General features: G+C 36.0%; 1 pseudogene across 1 annotated transcript; it reads left to right on the top strand.

Annotated features, from left to right (window-relative positions):
- Nucleotides 1–1,719: 1,719 nt before the first annotated feature.
- Nucleotides 1,720–15,381, top strand: LOC104602238 (protein Iojap, chloroplastic-like; annotated as a pseudogene). The gene is made up of 6 exons (XR_016083830.1): nt 1,720–1,842; nt 12,302–12,427; nt 12,773–12,911; nt 13,021–13,112; nt 14,221–14,622; nt 15,141–15,381. The product of XR_016083830.1 is annotated as a protein Iojap, chloroplastic-like (transcript).
- Nucleotides 15,382–17,882: the final 2,501 nt, after the last annotated feature.

Below are 17,882 nucleotides of genomic sequence, written 5' to 3'. Positions count from 1 at the left end.
TTTTTTCTATGAATGAAATTAAAGGTTAAGAACTTTCATGCAATGGTGATTAACCAATTCAAAACTTCCATTGGAACACTACGTTTAGATTTAGGGGGAACGTTTTATGATGAAGAATTTTGTGAGTTTTATACATATTTGAAAACTCATGGAATTCAATCCCTAAGGTCTTGCCTGGATATGTCACAACAAAATGGAGTGGCTGAGTGCAAAAATGGTCATGTTGTGAGTGTTTAATCATCTTCCTTCTTCTATTGTGAATAACTCTTCTCATTTCAGTGTTTGTTTCATCATTCACCTGATTTTTCTATACTTCATTTTTTTATATATTTATTTTGTATACTTGCCTCTTCATGAACATACTAAATTATCTGCTCAATCTATTTTGTGTGCCTTTGTGGGTTATAGTTCTGACCACAAGGGGTTGTTGTGCTATAATCCTATTATTCATCATACCCACACTTATCATAATGTTATTTTCCTAGAAAACATGTTGTACTTTGCACATATCTTTAAGTTGTCTTCTCCGTCATTTTCTATATATATTACAAGATTTTGTGTTTGCAAGTTCCTTTTGAGTTGTCCTCATCACAATCACAATAGATTCTACTTGTCTATCACCATTGGAAGCAACCAATTGTTCAAGGCCCTATGCCCTTGCCCTCCTTAACACTAGATGCTATTGATCCTCCTTTAGACATTTTAAGTACTCCACCTTTTAATGAGTCTATTGCTTCTTCTATTCCTCCTCTGTCTTGTTCTTCTAGAATTTTGAAACCATCTAACCGCTATTGATGTCCTTTTAACCATAGCTCGATTTTCGTTATTTTGTTCTTTACTAAGATTCCTACAACTCATCAAGTCATGACAATCTCACACTAGAAAGAAAGTATGGACAAGGAAATCAAGGCACTTATCTTGAAAATGATATCTAGGAACTTGTTACTCCTCTTACAGATGACTCTACTATTGGTAGGCATTGTGTATATTTAGTTACGCTTAACTCTAATGGAAGCTTAGATAGGTATAAGGTCCATTTGGTTTTATGGGGTTACAAAGATCATGGTATCAATTATGACAAGGCCTTCGCTCCTTTTGCAAAATTGACTACATTCAAATTACTTGTCACTATTTCTGTTGTGAAAGATTAGGAGATGCACTAGATGGACAAGAATGTTTTTCTTCATAGACATCTTAAGGAGATTGTTTAGATAAAACAATCTCTTGGCTGTTCTTCTAACCCTCACTTAGGTGGCGTTTGGTAACTCTTTTTAGAGGTCTAACGTCTGAAATGTCTACTTTTCAGACGCCAGGCTCATTTGGTATTACATCTGAAATGTTTTTTCAGATCTGACATTGTAAGACCCAGGCCCGTCACTTAACGCGCTCAAACGCATTTCAGACGTGGCCTAAAGTAAAAAATACTCCTATTTTAACTCGATAAAAAGCCCCATTCGATCTCTCTCTCTCTCTCTCCCCCGTCTTCCCTCCATCTCTACTGCAACTCTCAACAGCGATGGTTCTATAGAATCCTTTCATCTTCTCATTTAGAGTTCCTTCAAATCCGATAGCCAAAATCCCTCTTCGAAAGGAAGAATGTCTTCGAACTCTCTCTCTCTCTCTCTCTCTTCGTCTTCCCGTCACCGCCCATCTTGCAATGTTGTAGAGATAATCTTCCACACTAGCTGGTCACTGAAGGCATTCTTTGGCCGAATCGAGATGATCTTCAAGGTTCAAAATCTGTCCAAGACAGTTTCAAGGTTTGAAGAGTACATAGATATTGTGAAGGCTCGTGCTAGATCCGGTAGTCTGAGCAGCAATAATGGTGGCAATAGAATCAGAGTCTGCCCAAGACTGTTTTGAGGTTTCAAGGGCAGTATTGCCTTGTTTTCTAATCATCTATAAACTATAACGAAGTAACCAAGATCAAAGAAAAAAATGTTCCTGCATTTATCAACTCTTGTTTTTGCCTTTCTTTGTTTTTCTTGGATTTTAAGAAGAATTTTAAGTTGATAAATGCTTCAACATTTTGTTACTCTTTTTCTTTTTCAACTCTCTCTCTTCCCTGTCTTCTCGCCACCGCGCTGCAACTCTTCGCAGCGGTGGTTCTCTCTCTCTCTCTCTCTCTCTCTCTCTCTCTCTCTCTCCCGTCTTCCCACAACCACCACTACAACTCTCAACAGCAACAGTGGTTCTTTCCAATTTTATTCTTATTTTAATATATATTTTTATTTTTTATAAATTATATTTGTATTAATTATTAATTATTTATTTTTTATTAATCAATAAATATTTTAATAGTTTTAAGATATTAAATTTGTTTTATTGTTTCATGGTCTTTATTACTATTTTCATTATTATTTTAACTCATAATAATTTATTTTTAATTTATAAATTGATATGTATTTTTCAATTTTATTCTTATTTTAATAAATTATTTTTTTTATTTTTATAATTTACTCATAAATCTTAATACTATTTTGAATTTAATAAACTATTTTATGAAATAATGCAAATTAAACTCAAAATTACTAAATAGTCCATTTTAGGGGTAAAATAGTAAAATCAATGAATTTCAAATGTTGAAGGTTTGATCCAAAACAAACAACCTTCTTTATTCAAAGCCTCTAAAAATTCAAAAAACAACTATGTCTCTTTTCAGATTTTAGACACTTTTAATATCTTTTTAACTTTTCAGATTTCAGATTTCAGATTTATCAAATGCCACCTTAGTGTGATGCCTTAAGAAGTCCTTGTATGGCCACAAGCAAGCTCTCTGGTCATGGTTTGAGAGATTTCATAGTGTCAACATTAAAGTAGGATTTTCTCATAGCTCTTTAGATTACCCACTATTAATTCTTAGATGCCCTCAAAGCATACTCCTTTTATATGTTGATGATATTATTATAATTTGCAATGATCAGGTTTACATTGTATGAAATAGTTGCTTATTCAAACATTCTGCATGAAAGATCTTGGATAATTGTCTAATGCTTTTATGTACAAATTTGTGGGCAACCTAATATATCTCATTATGACACAAGGCCTTTTATCACCTATGCTATTCAAGTTGTTAGTTAGTTTGTTTCCTCACGTCGACAACATCATCTATGTGCAATGTTCTGGATCATTCAATATATTCATGGAACTTTTTCCCATGCCTTGTGATTTTTGTCATCATCTTCCACCTAGCTCTCAGCCTATGTTGATGCCAATTGGGCAAGGTGTCATGATACTTGGAGATCAAATACTTGTTGGTGTATCTTCTTTGGTGTATCCTTAATCTCCTAGAGGTGCAAGAAGCAACAAAGTGTCTCTAAGGGTCTGTTTGGTTCATAGTCAGAATTGGAATCAGAATCGGAATCGAAATTCTCTTGAATCGGAATCGGAATGATCCATTCACATAATCTGTTTGCTTCAAACAGGAATGGGAATGGGAATGAAAATCAGTAGGAATGGGATTTCATTCCCAAGGGAGGGGCAGGGAATGGCCATTCCTTCAAATGGGGGAATGCCATTCCAACAGCAAGGTGTCCTGATACTTGGAGATCAAATACTTGTTGGTGTATCTTCTTTGGTGTATCATTAATCTCCTAGATGTGCAAGAAGCAACAAGGTGTTTCTAAGGGTCTGTTTGGTTCATAGTCAGAATTGGAATCGAAATCGGAATCGAAATTCTCTAGAATCGGAATCAGAATGATCCATTCACATAATCTGTTTGGTTCAAACAGGAATGAGAATGGGAATTAAAATCAGTAGGAATGAGATTTCATTCCCAAGGGAGGGGCAGGGAATGGTCATTCCCTCAAATGGGGGAATGCCATTCTAGCAGGAATGGGAATGGGATTCCGATTCCATCCAACCAAACAGTTGGAATCGGAATAGCCCATTCCGATTCCAATTCCAGACCCTATTCCCGCGAACCAAACGGGGCCTAAGTCTTCTATTGAGCTTAAGTCAGGCCATGCCTTCTACTTTTAGTAAAATCATCTAGCTTAGATCTTTACATAAGAAATTGGGAGTAGATCACTCATCCCTAGTTCCCTTATATGCAAATAATATGATTTTAAAAAAGTTCACTACTAACATAATGTTCCATGAGCACACCAAGCGTATTGAAGTGGATTGCCACTATATTTGATACTAGTTCCTTGTTGGTCACATCTCTCTAATCCACACCTTTCTTCATGATTTCAGATAGAAAATTTATTTACTAAAGCAATGACACAAGCCAAACATACTTTCTCCTATTGACAAATTGATGTTTACTTCTTGACATCAATTTGAAGGGGAGTATGAAGATGTAGGGGCTAAGAGCTATTATTATTTTTTATATTGTTGGAAGTACCATATTTGCACTTTGTACCCTATTGTATCTTTCTTGTACACCCATTCTTTGTATTTGTATGTGAGGGACACAATTGTCAGTTATTGCCTTTTTACATCTAATAATAAATTCTTGGGTTAATTATTTATATATATTCTATACATTTAGAAAATTATTTAAATGTATCTTGAACTTTCAAAATATACTTATATATGGCTTGTTGATTGCCCCCAAGGACCACCATTACTGTACTGTTAAGGATCGTTAATACCTTACTTCAAACTGTCTCATAATACTGATATTTCCCACGAGTTCTATAACTAAAAATCAAAACTCAGAAATTTTCTAGGTTTTATTTGCTCCCAAAAATAACCCATCCTTTTGAGGAAGAAGCGAATGAGTATTGTGGTAAGATACTGAACTTGTTAGGTGAATTGAACTCCAGTCCTTAGTCCTTGATCATGTGGTTTACAATTTCCTCCCAAAAAACCAAGATGTTGTCACCCTAGCAATGAAAGAAAGAAAGAAAGAAAGAAAATGACATATTTTGAAAATTTAATAAATAGTTAAGCATATTTTTGTCTTTTATATTTTATCTATTAGACTTAACCTTTGAAGGGTCAACAAGATTAGGTTTTGAAATTTTAAGGTACATTTAAGTATTTCCTAAATATACAGAGTACATATAAGTAATTAACCAAATATTCTTCCTTACTTGGTCGTGGTCATGAGACACACCCTTTTTTGCCTCTCTTCAACCAACAACTAAAGCATAATAATCTCATCCTCTATTTTGAAGACTTATTCTCTACTTTCTTTTACCAAAAGAAAAAAAAAAAACTCTTATTTTGATTTTTTTTTTTGCATGTGAATGTCAACTACTATGAATCAGAACTTTATCACTTGTCTTCTTTATTATCTCCCTTTAATTCACATGAACCTTTTCTTTATTATCTCCCTTTAATTCACATGAACCTTTCCATGCTAGTAATCGGTTAGAAGTTGGAACCCTCAATGATGTTGGGGACACAAGGTTCTTGGTTTAGATAGAACAGTGAGTACACGTGTAGACAAATCAGAATTTGTGATGAGAAGTTAATTACTTCTGAAACTGAATTATTTTCAAGGATTTTTTTTCAAGTTTCTTTTTTTCTCCTTTCACATGAAAGCCCTTCTCACATCCTGATTCTTCCGGTTGGTAGAAGTACCTATTCCTAATAATAATTTATTTTCTTTTTTTGAGAAACAAGTTAAGGAGTAGGGATGGAAAATTCTACCCAATCTGGACCCGCCCTGATAGGGCAGGTTTTTTTACTTGAAGTATGGGTTTTGGGTAGGGGTGGCCACTAGGGGTGAGAAAAAAAAAACCAAAAAACAGAACCAACTAAAAAAATCAACTAAAACTGAACCAAAAAATCGGTTAATCGAACCGGTCGGTTCGGCTTCGGTTCAATGTTTTTAGAAAACTGACAGTTTTGGTTCAGTTTGACTGACTATTGATAGTTTGAGACTTTTAGGCTACCAGACTAGCGAACAGCCTATCTGATAGTCTGAGTCGTTTGACTCTGACACCCACTGCGCAGGATCCCTATTCCCTCATCCCTTTCTTTCCCTCTCTCTCTCTCTCTCTCTCTCTCAAGTCTCACCTCTCTGAGTTCTCTCTCTCTCTCTCTCTCTCTCTCTCTTTCTCTCTCTCTCTCGTCTCGCAACTCTCGCCTCTCAACCTCTCTCTGAGCTCTCTCTCTCGCCTCTCGAACTCTCTCTCTGAGCTCTTCCTCTCTCTCGCCTATCGAACTCTCTCTCTTTGAGCTCTCTCTCTCTTTCAAACTCTCACTCTTTCAGACTCCCACTCTCCGTTCTGGGTTTTGACCTTCAGCACTCCGCCCTCCGACCGATTCACCGGTGGCCTCGACACTGGCGATCCCTCCTACTTCGGCAACACTAGAGGCTTGGTTGCGGGTTAGAGGCTCTATTGCATCTCAGCGACATCGGCGAAGTGGCATCCTAGTTTTCTTCGATTGTGTTTTCCTTTTTTTTAATTTTAAGGGCATAAAAAAACCGAAAAACTGAACCGTGGTTAATCGATCCACCGACTGGTTAACGGGTTGCATTAGTTCCATTTTGGTTCGGTTAAATGTAAAAACCGAACATACCGGTTTGGTCCAAAAATTTACCCCACGGTTCAGTTAACTAAATCGTGAGCACCCTAGTGGCCACGAGCTGAGCTTCTCACGAGCTATTCGAGCTTGGCTCGTGAGGCTCGTGAGCCTAGTATAATAAATAAATAATTTTTTATTATATAAATGCATACATATACATATATATAATAAATAATTTTTATTATATTTTATATATAATATTTTTATTTTTATGTATAATAGTAAATAATTTTTATAATTCTTATTTTGTGTATGTAAAATAAAAACATTTTTATGTGTACATTTTTTATTTTTTATATGTATAATTAATAATAAATGATTTTATTAATTCTTAATATTTTATATGTAAAATAAAAATAATTTTATATGTAAAATAAAAATATTTTTATATGTATAATTTTTATTTTTTAGAAAAAAAATGGCTTGTAGTCAAGCTCGAGCTAAGTTCAAACTTGCGAGTTTTGAACCAAGCCAAGCTCGAGCTCTAGCTCAAATCTCTATCTCGAATCGAGCTCGAACTCGAGCCTAACACAGTTTCAACGAGCCAGGCTTGAATAGCCAAGTATTTAGCTCAGCTCGGCTCGAATCCACCCCTAGTTTTGGGATTTTACAACCCATACGGGTGCGTGTAGGGTATTAGGCTAAACCCAACCCATATGGGTACATGTATGTGAAGGATAATTGATAGTTTATGTGTTTTTTACATGACTTAATCAAATAATTGGAAAATTTGTTGTTTGTTTGTATTATTTTACTTATTTATTGCTTATATATAATAAGAAATAATAGAAAATTAGACACGGGTTCAAAACCCAACTCGCCCCTACCCTTAAATGTAGGGAGGTAGGGTCAGGAAGGGTTTTTGCATTTTCATGTGCAGAAAAGGTTTGGATTCTCAAAATCCAACCTGCTAGAGGTTTTGAGACAGGTACGGGTTGGGAGGTTTAGGGATGCGAGTAGGATCTAGAATTTACAAAATCCTCCCCAAACCCACCTCGTTGCAATCCCTTTTAAGGAGTTAACCCATGCTTTCTTTATTTTTTTTTATAGTTACATGTCTCTTCTTTGGCTAATGCTTAAGCACTTAATTGCACATGGTGAAATTAAAAAGGAATTAACTGACATTTAATTCTAAATGATTCAATCAATGATAAATAATATATAGGAAGGTTTTTAGATTGATTTAATCACCTTTTCACATGCTAGAATTACATAAAAATTGTCACAAAATCACTTTGGTTTTTTCTGATAAGGTTTTGGGTTATATACCTTGAAACATTATATTATAACTTAAAAAAATGGAGAGAACATTAAGGCCTCGTTTGATAAGACTTTTCAGAAGTTTGGTGTCTGAAAAACTTGCTTTTTAGACACCAGACTCATTTGGTATTGCGTATAAAAATCGATCTGAAATCTTTTTTCAGATCTGAAATTTTAAGTTAATAGCCTGGCACTTATGTGTTCAAACATAATTGCGAGGTGTGTAAAAGACATAAATGCCCTAAAAAATTTTAATATTACATGTTTTTGTTCTTCGTTTAACTTGAATCGAACCTTCATGGCGACTTATGAAGCTCCATCACAGGTCCGCCACCATTGCCTCTGCACTCTCTCTCTCTCTCTCTCTTCTGTATTTCTGCCACTTGTAGTGGCAACAGTTCCTTCTCTCTCGCTCTCGCTCTCTCTCTCCCTCCTATCATCTCGCCACCACCACCGCCGCTGAAAGTTGCAGCGGTGGCAATTCCGCCGCTCTCTCGATCTTGCTCTCTCACTCTCTCTCTCTCGCTCCCACTCTCTCGTCTCACTCTCTCGCTCTCTCCCACCCTCCCACCCTCCCTTCTATCTTCTCGCCATCGCCATTCTCTCTCGCTCTCACTCTCTCGTCTCACCATTCTCTCTCTCTCTCTCTCGCTCACTCTTTCACTCTCTCTCTCTCTCTCTCTATAATAATAAAAAATAATAATAATAATAATATTTATTATTAATTATTTTTTTTATTTTTATTAATTATTATTATTTAATAATTATTTTTTATAAAACATGACTAATTATTTATTATTTTTATTAAATAGTAAGTTTTAATTATTTCATTAATTTTTAAAAATTATTTTATTTTTATATATGTAAGTTATTAATTATGAATTATTTTAATATTTTTATAGTTACTAATTATTTTTTTAATTTTAATCGTTTCATTCATTAATTAGTAATTATTAGTTATTGATTTATTATTTTTTATTTGTATTGTTTCAATGTTATTTTGAGGTTGAAAATTATTTTATATGAGATAATGTAAATTGAACTCAACATTTACAAATAATATGGGTAAAATAGTAAAATCAATAATTTCAGATGATAAAGGGTTGATCTAACACAAACAAACTCATGAATTCAGAGCCTCTAAAAAGTAGGAAAGCATTTATGCATCTTTTCAGATTTCAAACACTTTTAATATCTTTTTAATTTTTCAGATTTATCAAACGCCACCTAAATATTAAATACATGAAAGTGGCACTGGATAAATTTAAACTTTGATTTCTGGAAAGCAAAAAGAAAAAATCAAGTTATGAGCTTTGGCATTCATAATGTTTAGTGGTTGATCTTTTATTTTGATAATAACTGTCCGTCTCTGAAATGGGAAACATGAGGTTTAAGTTCTAGGTTGGGTTTGGGTTGACCCTTAACCCGGCCCAATCCATCCAAGTTGCACTTCTACTCATGTTTGACTTCAGGTTGGGCTAGGTCTGAGTCCGAGGTCTATGTATTAATGTTGGGCCTATGTTGACCTTCAACCTGACTTAAAGTATTGCACTTTTATCGATCGCATTTTATATTGGAGTTGCGTTTGGTTTTAATTGGTTTCTTTACCATTTATTTTTAATAAATTGTTTTTACCATTCAATTCTACCACTATTTGAAACTTGTTATAGGATTATACTGGAAAATGACCCCCCTTACTAATTACGGGGTTAGTATAATTTTTATAAATTTTGTTTGACACCCATTTTTTTATGTTATAAATTTAGGTTATTGTTTTATTTGATTGTTTTATGTATTGATTTATTATTTACTTTAAGAGATTAAATCAAATTTTATTTCTAAATAATAACCCACTTTATGGATCCTACATTATTTGAAATGATTTTGTTTTTTTTTTTTTTCATTTTAGTGGAGGTAATTACCACTATCCTTTTTGAGAGTGGAGATAGCTACTATTTGAAGTTTATAATTTTTCTTTCGAGTGGGTAGAGGCATGCCTAAAGAAGGAAGTTTTTGTTTAAGAGTGAGAATAACTACTTTTGAGTGAGAATAAGATGCCACTTGTTTAAAGGAGAAGCTCTCTAATACGAGGATTTTCCTTTAATATATTCTTTCCTCAAACATGTGTCTACCCATTTAAAAAAATCATAAGCTTCAAAGGGTAGTTACCTCCACTTTCAAAACGATTAGCTAGTGGTGGAGAATGATCCCCTATACTAATTACAAAGCCATATTTTGATTTTTTTTATTTTTATAATAAATTTTGTTTGACACCCATTTTCTATGTTGTAAATTTAGGTTATTATTTTATTTGATTTTCTATGTATAGATTTGTTTTTTTTTTTTTTTTTTAATTTTTGGTGGAGTTAACTACCACTTATTTAAGAATGGGTAGAGGCATGTCAAAAGAAGGAATAACCACTTTAGAGATATTATTTCTTGAGAAAATAAGATGCCATTTGTACGATATATTTATACACATAGTGCTCATGATTTGTTTTTTATTTAACTAAATCAATACTACCAATTTTTGAAAATCTGCTAACTGAAACCGAATTGAATCAATTGGTTGACTGGTTTCTATTTTTGTTATTTACAATATAATATATAGTAAGTTCTAAGATATGGTTATTTTATTGTTTTACCCCTATGGATTGCCCGTATGGTTACATGCATACACACATTACATAATCTATTCATTAAAATTAATAACTTATTTAAATAAAAATTAATTAAAAGTAATGTATTAATTACATATATAATAGGGCATTTTACAAAATAGTTAATAAAGTTGGATGAATTTACAAAACCGGATATGTTTTGAAACATATTGGGAAAACCAGTGCTACGAACTAAGCAACAAGTCTTGATTGGCAAGTAACAAGATAGTAGAGTTGATGATGATTATTGGAATACTCAGTGCCAGGGGAAAAAAAAAGGTACTTATTGCCACATCCCAGCCTGCAAAGACGACTATGTAAGAATGTGTGCGAGTGCCAACCCTCTCTTATTCCCATCCAAAGCCTCTTTCATCCCAGTTGTTAAAATGCTTTGTTCTGATAAATCATGACGCATAGCTGCTTCATTTGAATTTGGAGTCCCTTAGGGGAGATCAAGTGGGTCACCCAGCGTCTCTAACTCATTTGATCGTTTTAGCAAGTTCCCTTCTCTGTTGATAGAAATCGGCTGTGGTCTCGTAGGAACAGGTAGTACTAGTATGGTGATGTGAAGTTGGTGGAGACAATGAGGAAGTTGTCTGAGCCTTAGGGGCCATTTTTTTTTTTTTATTTGGAGAGGGGGGAAAGTTGGTGAATGGGGTTTTGGTTCCCATTGACCAAGAATCTGATGTTCTTTTTTCAGATTTATGTGGGACTAGAGAAAGTTTATTTTCTTGGGTATCATTTACCCAGGAAAGTGATACTTATCTTTTCGGTGGGTAAATAACTTTCCCACATAGGGAGAAAGTTGCCAGCACTTGAATGAGACAAAAATGCCCATTTTAATAATGAATTTCTATGGCTCAAATGGTCATTTTCTTATTTACCTGAGAAATAAAAAAACATGGGTAAATGCACTTACCTAGTTAAGTGTTTTTCCATGAAAAACTTACCCAGATAATTGCATCACTACAAGAAAAATGATCTAAGCCGACGGCTTAAAACTGGCGGTCCTAAAGACCGCCAAGAAAATTAAAATACACTTTAGCAACGGTGGTCCATTTGTGTCCTCTCTCTATCTAAAACTATGCCATGCTTGATCCCTGTTCTCTAACTCCTTTTGTTATTCTGTTACGATCCATTTGTCCCATATTAGTAGTACGGGATGCTAATGTGAGGTATATCCCACATCGGTAGAATGGGATGCTGTTGTGGGGTATATATGTGCTTGGGTTCCCTCCCTCTAACAGCTAGCTTTTAGGGGTGAGTTCTCCTAAGGCACATAACAAATGGTATCAGAGCCTACACTATGCCAACCAGTTGTAATCGTGCGGCGTAGGTGGTGACGTCGGTATTGCAGTGTTCGGTTGGGACTAGGTGGACTAGTGCAAAGCCAGTCTGCATGGGCACCGGGACTATGGAAGCGTGGTGAGATATTACGATCCATTTGTCCCATGTTGGTAGTATGGGATGCTAATGTGAGGTAGTAGAATGGGATGCTGTTGTGGGGTATATATGTGCTTGGATTCCCACCCTCTAATAGCTAGCTTTCAGGGATGAGTTCTCGTAAGGCACATGACACATTCCCCTTCTTCCTACTGTTTTTGTCCGCCCTATAGTCAAAACAACAACTCAAATCTATGAATTTTTCCTCGAAAGAAAGAATACAAAGCCCTCTTTACCATTTTTACACGCCCGCCTTGCTTCGTTCCTGCTCCTATACGCCCACAACAGACCCAACGACGTAAGATTTTCTCCTTTACCATTCATTCGGTAATTGGAATCTATGATATTGATCTTATGCATCTTTTCAATGCTAAGAAAACCTATTTCTATTGCTTCCATAACGTCATTGGCTCTTATTCACGATAATAAGTTGGTTTGTTGCATTTTTGGAGGGTGTTGGTGGAGACACAGACGATATGTTCGACGATTGTTGGATAAGTATGGGAAGGTGGTTTAGAGAAGAAACGGTAGAAAAACACCTGGTGCAGAAGCCGATGATGATGCTGAGAGCCTGTCATGTTTGTATATTTGTGTCTCAGACCTCAAACTTGTTTGATCCGGTTATAACTGACCATTAATTTTCTTGGGTCACCCGATATGAGTTTTCTTTCCCTTTCTTCAAGTTGTCAAAAATCTTAGCAACAATCCGCCAGGGGGGCGGTTCCATTTTCAAACCATGAAGACCCTACACATTCTACATAAGAGGAAGAGTTTGACACTTTGATGAAATGTGGAAGAAATCTCCTATTTCATCAGCTTTTTACAATTTCATGAACCTATTCTTATTAAAGAAAACTCAGACATTTAGCAATTTGGTGGACTTAAAGCATAGAGTTTACTTTTTTTCTCTGCTATTCGTGTAGTTGCTGTGGCTCTGGCCAAGGTTGCAAGCGAGGTAAAGGGTGCAGATATTCGTATTTTCTTTGTGAAGCCTCTAGTTTATTGGACTTGATTTTTTATCATTGCCACAGCCTTTTCACGCCCTCAGATTGATGCTATTGGGTATGTGGTTGAAGGCTTATGTGTATATGAATGATAACTTAATCATTGGTAGGAGTTACGGATAACTTATATATGCATCACCATTTTCCACTTCGATTTTAATATGTAGGTCCAAAATAAGAGATCTAGCTGAGAAACAATATAGAAAATTCCCATCAGGTGACACTAAACCCAACTCGTGGACTGCATTATTGGATTTTGGTAAGTGTTCTAATTTCTTATTTCCTGGCATTAGTGATGAAAAACTGTAAACTGAACTACAACTCATGCTATGAATTCTTGACACAGCCAAATCACCTTTAGTAACATTGAAATTCTCTTGCATCAGAGAGCTAGTATGCCTTTGGCAGGTTCAATTATAATTGTAGAGGGGGCATCTCTTGGATTAAACTTCTGTTGATGATTGTCAGTTTCTAGACGCAGCCATGCAGGCAGGACTGCATTGTGGAAGCTTGGTTATCAAGAGGATTTGGGTGGTCATGTAGTACTAAGGCTGGATGCTGATCAACCCAATCATTAATGTTTGAAATCAAGAGGATTAAACCTCTGCTTTATCATGCCTTGGGACTTGTAATCTTATTGATAACCTAATCTTGCTTTTTCATGCTTATTCCGGCGGCAAGTCATCTTCACAATATTCTTCACAAGTTCCTTTTAAAACTAATTTGCATTTTTTTATGGAAGTTGGAGCATTTCTATTTCAAATAACAATCATTCTATTACTTCTGATTTTTCAGCATTATGAAACATAAAAGCATGCTTTCCTTATCTATGGAATCTTTTGGTTTAAAAGCTAGTGTAGGTACATGTTCATGTGTGTGTGTGTGTTTTGGTGGTGGTGAGTGGGTGGGGAACATGGTGCACTTAAGGTCCACTGACCTTACCATGGAAAGCTTACAGTTTGGTTCACAGTTCGAATCAGAATCGGAATCGGAATGGCCTATTCCCCCTGCCGGTTTGGTTCAGACCAGAATCTGAATTGGCTGAAATGAATTGTCATTCCAAAGGGAGGGGGAGAGAAGAGAATGGTGCATTCCCTCAAATGGGGGAATGTCATTCCGCCAGAAATGAGAATTGGATTCCAATTCGTCGAACTGAATTGTTGGAATTGGAATGAACCATTCTGCTTCTGATTCCAATTCCAGACCCCTAATCCTGGGAACCGAACGTACCCTAAATACTCTTTCTTCGCCAGAATTTATGATTCAGGGTAGGCTAATTGAACACATATAAAGATTGAATGGGAATTTGATTAATTTTCAGGCCTGTCTTTCATATTCTTAGTGATAACTTAATTGTTTCTTGACAGGTGATGTAGTTGTCCACATATTTCTTCCCCAACAACGAGCTTTCTACAACTTGGAAGAATTCTATGGCAATGCAACACTTGTAGAGTTACCCTTTGATAACCAGTCATCATTTCGCAGCTGAAAATCCTTCTGTAACTCTCCAAGGCATCTCAAGCTTCTGATTGATGCAGGTGGTTGAATGTCATGCATCTTGAATATGGCTAGCAGTTAGCGATTGCCTGAGTTTTGCATTGAGAACAAACCTTTTGAAACTAAAACTATTAATTGGCTGATTCTATTTGCTGGGGTTGATTGATCATAAGCCAGTCAAAAAGCTATAGCCAATCAGCAAGAGGCAATTCAAAATCAACAGAATTGACGCTTATTATTGAGAAAATTCCTTGGGATGATCTCAACTCAGTGTAGGCATTTTACCTCAATAATTTCCATATTATTATATTTTTATTTGGAAGAATGCCTACATTTTGTGACATTCAATAATTAGCCAAAAAAGAGTTAACATTTAATAAAACTATTGAAAAAAAATGAGAATGAAAAACAGAGAAGATTTTAAGAATTAGTAATATTTTAAGAGCCCAGCTGAAGTTAGTGTTGGGTGATAATTTCCGCACTATTTTTCTTTTCGTAATATGATTATTTTATTTTTCTTTTTGTAATTTGTTTTACATGTAAACTTGTTTCCTCACTGAGAGGTAGAATAATCAAATTGCTTTAACACTATTAAAAAACAATAAACATGCTCTAACACTAATAAATATCTCACTTGGAAACATAAGATTTAATAGCAAGATCTTTCTATAGTCAATAACTAAAAGGTCTAGCCTAGGCACAATGAAAAATGTCAGTTGTATACTGTGGACCTGTGTTTGTATCCCTAGCTATGTAGATCTGATGCAATTTGTTGGACATTTTGGTTCAGGTTATAATTTATGCAGTGTTGTATTTAAAGCTGAGCTGAGCTTGGATATTTGCTGGAGTCAATCGGGAGAATAAAGCACAAAGGTTATTGGATATCTTAAATTATGATTGAAGTGGAAAAAAAGGAAGATGTGTTATATTATTTGACAAATTGAATTTTTTTTTCAAGTCCTTGTATTTTTTATGTCAATTGGACATTGTATTTGAATAATTTGGAAATAATAATAATTAGTCTTTTAATTTAATACATTAATTTTATTCAAACTACATTTTTATTTCAGTTATTTTTATATATCAATTGTCACGAGATTTTCATTGGGCAGGTATTAAAGCGATGCATTAGTAATAGTGTTAGTGCAAAATCTAAGCCGGCGGTCATCCAACCGCCAGCTTTTCCATAACATAATAGCTAAGCTGGCGGTCTGAACCGCCACCTAAAGGTGGCAGGGATGTTTGAGAAAAAGCTAAGCCAGCGGTCAAAACCGCCGCCTTATTAAAGCTAACCCAGCAGCTCTGATAAACCGCTGCTTTAGAGCAATTTGAACCGCCTTCGCCCAGCCATCAAAGGCGGCGGTCATTTTAACCTAAGCTGGCGGTCTTGATCTAAGGCGGCAGCTTCTTAGGTGGTGGACGCATGACCGCCGCCTTAAACCTAAGCCGGCGGTCTTCGGGCCTAAGTATGACCGCCGGCTTTGATCCTTTTTCTTGTAGTGCATTTACTCGGATAAATAACTAACTGAAAAACGAATGGGGCCTTAATGATAATAGCAGATCAAGGGATTAAAAGGTTTATGTGTTGAGACAATAGTTCATTGCGAGTTTTCCATGTGTCGTCTAAGGAAAACACAGAAGCTTGGATGAACAAACCATATGATTGTTTTGATCAAATGCATGCCCACCAGTATATATAGTAGTTGGTTAAAAATAGTTCAAACAATAATTTGGTGTTGTTTCAAGAGTGGTCTTAAATTAGGATAGTTCTACCTGCAAAATTATTTTCCAGTCTTCTAACTTTTTTTTTTCAATTTCCCAATCATCAGATATTGCCAATCACGTAAATTGCTTCTACTGAGAAATAGTGGCCCTCCTAAATATTTCTCCATATCCATTTGTCGGGAGCCCATATTTCCTACTCACTTTTCCTACCCTCTCTCTATCCGCCGTAAATTGCAGCCACACATCTCTTAATTCATAATAGAGATGTGTGGCTCCAATTCACGGCGAGTAGAGAGAGAATAGGAAATCACTAGTAATTTCTTGGACGTCAAAACAAGATGTAAAACAAAGTTTTCGTCGCTAGTATTTCTACTAAAAACCCTGGCTGACTTTAAAAAGTTGATGAATTGCCCACACACATACAAATATTTAATGTTGGACAGTTTTTGTATGCCTTTAGCTTCAATCAGTTTTGATGTACTTTTGATATTTAATGTAAATAAATGAAGTACATGTTTGATTTATGTTGTGTGGTATACTTCTGTGTAAGACCCTAACACTGGACACTTAATGAGACTTGTGTTGGTTTTGAATGTTCACAGCCGTTGGATAAGTCTGGGGAGATTTATCCTGCCAAAGCTGACACTAGTGTGCTACCAACTGTTGGGGTGGCTTGTCTCAGCCGCTAGGGTGAGACCCAAGGCACATGTAGTGTAGGATTAACCCTTGAACCAGACCAGATTTTCAGTATTGCCCTGGACCTTGGAGATTGATGGGAAAAACAGGAAAGTTACACCTGACCCCTAGACCCGATTATGATACTGCACTAGGTGTCGGATTGGGCTATCTTTGATATGCCAATCAGTGAGATCCTTAGCGGGGGTCAAAACCTAGGTATGGTGGGACAGTCTGAGAATTCATTTGAGTGGGTGATCATAGTGACGAGATCAGCCTCTTTATCAGACAAAGGTAATGATCGGGGATGCACTCTCTCTGATGGAAACCAAACTGCTGGCAGTTGATTTCAATCGTTGGAATTTTGTTTTGCAAAATTTATATATATGATATATATTTAAGTATGGTTTCAAAATTGTTTGCAAATGGTTTTAAATCCCGGGATCCATGTAAGTAGAGAGTGCAACACTGTTCCTTGCAGCCGAGGGAGAGGTCCTCTCTTGTCGGGCAGTGCTTGATCATTATGGGCTGAGAGGTTATGTGTAAGGCCATTTGGGATGATACCTGATGGGCTAATCTTGCACCTGCCCACAGTCCCTGGGTTTTTATAAGATGGCTTGGCCCAGGGACCACTTAGTGTAAGTGTTGGGCCCATAGGGTCCATGTAATGGGTTCAAGGGGTTCACTGGGCTTTCTAGTGAATTCAGCCAAGCCTTGTAACAGAGGTTGGGCCGAACCCATGTGGCTGGTGTGTAGATCAATGCTTAGGTCCCACGCCATACAAAGAAGCCCAACTGGGTAGCAGTTTGGAAGACTTTTGAGCACATAACCTTATTGGGCCTAAAGCCCATTTCGAACTGGGCTGATTTGATCAGTCATTATTAAAGGGCGAATCTGAGATTAGGATGAGCCCAAAAGCTTATCTAATCTGCAGATAGGATTAAGAAGAGTCCTAATCCAAATATAGATTTGGATAAGGGGCAACTCTTGATATGATCAGTAAATCCTTTCTTAACCATTAAGCAACTGGAAGAAACCCCAATCAAATTACATGAATTCGAACCCTAGGGAGACAGAGAACATCCTAGTTTTGTGAGATAGGATCTCAGAAACCATAGAGAAAAGAAAAACA

Source organism: Nelumbo nucifera, chromosome 3, assembly GCF_055504915.1.
Source record: "Nelumbo nucifera cultivar China Antique chromosome 3, China Antique-T2T, whole genome shotgun sequence".
Lineage (NCBI taxonomy): Eukaryota > Viridiplantae > Streptophyta > Magnoliopsida > Proteales > Nelumbonaceae > Nelumbo > Nelumbo nucifera.
This window is presented reverse-complemented; position numbering and strand designations above follow the sequence as displayed.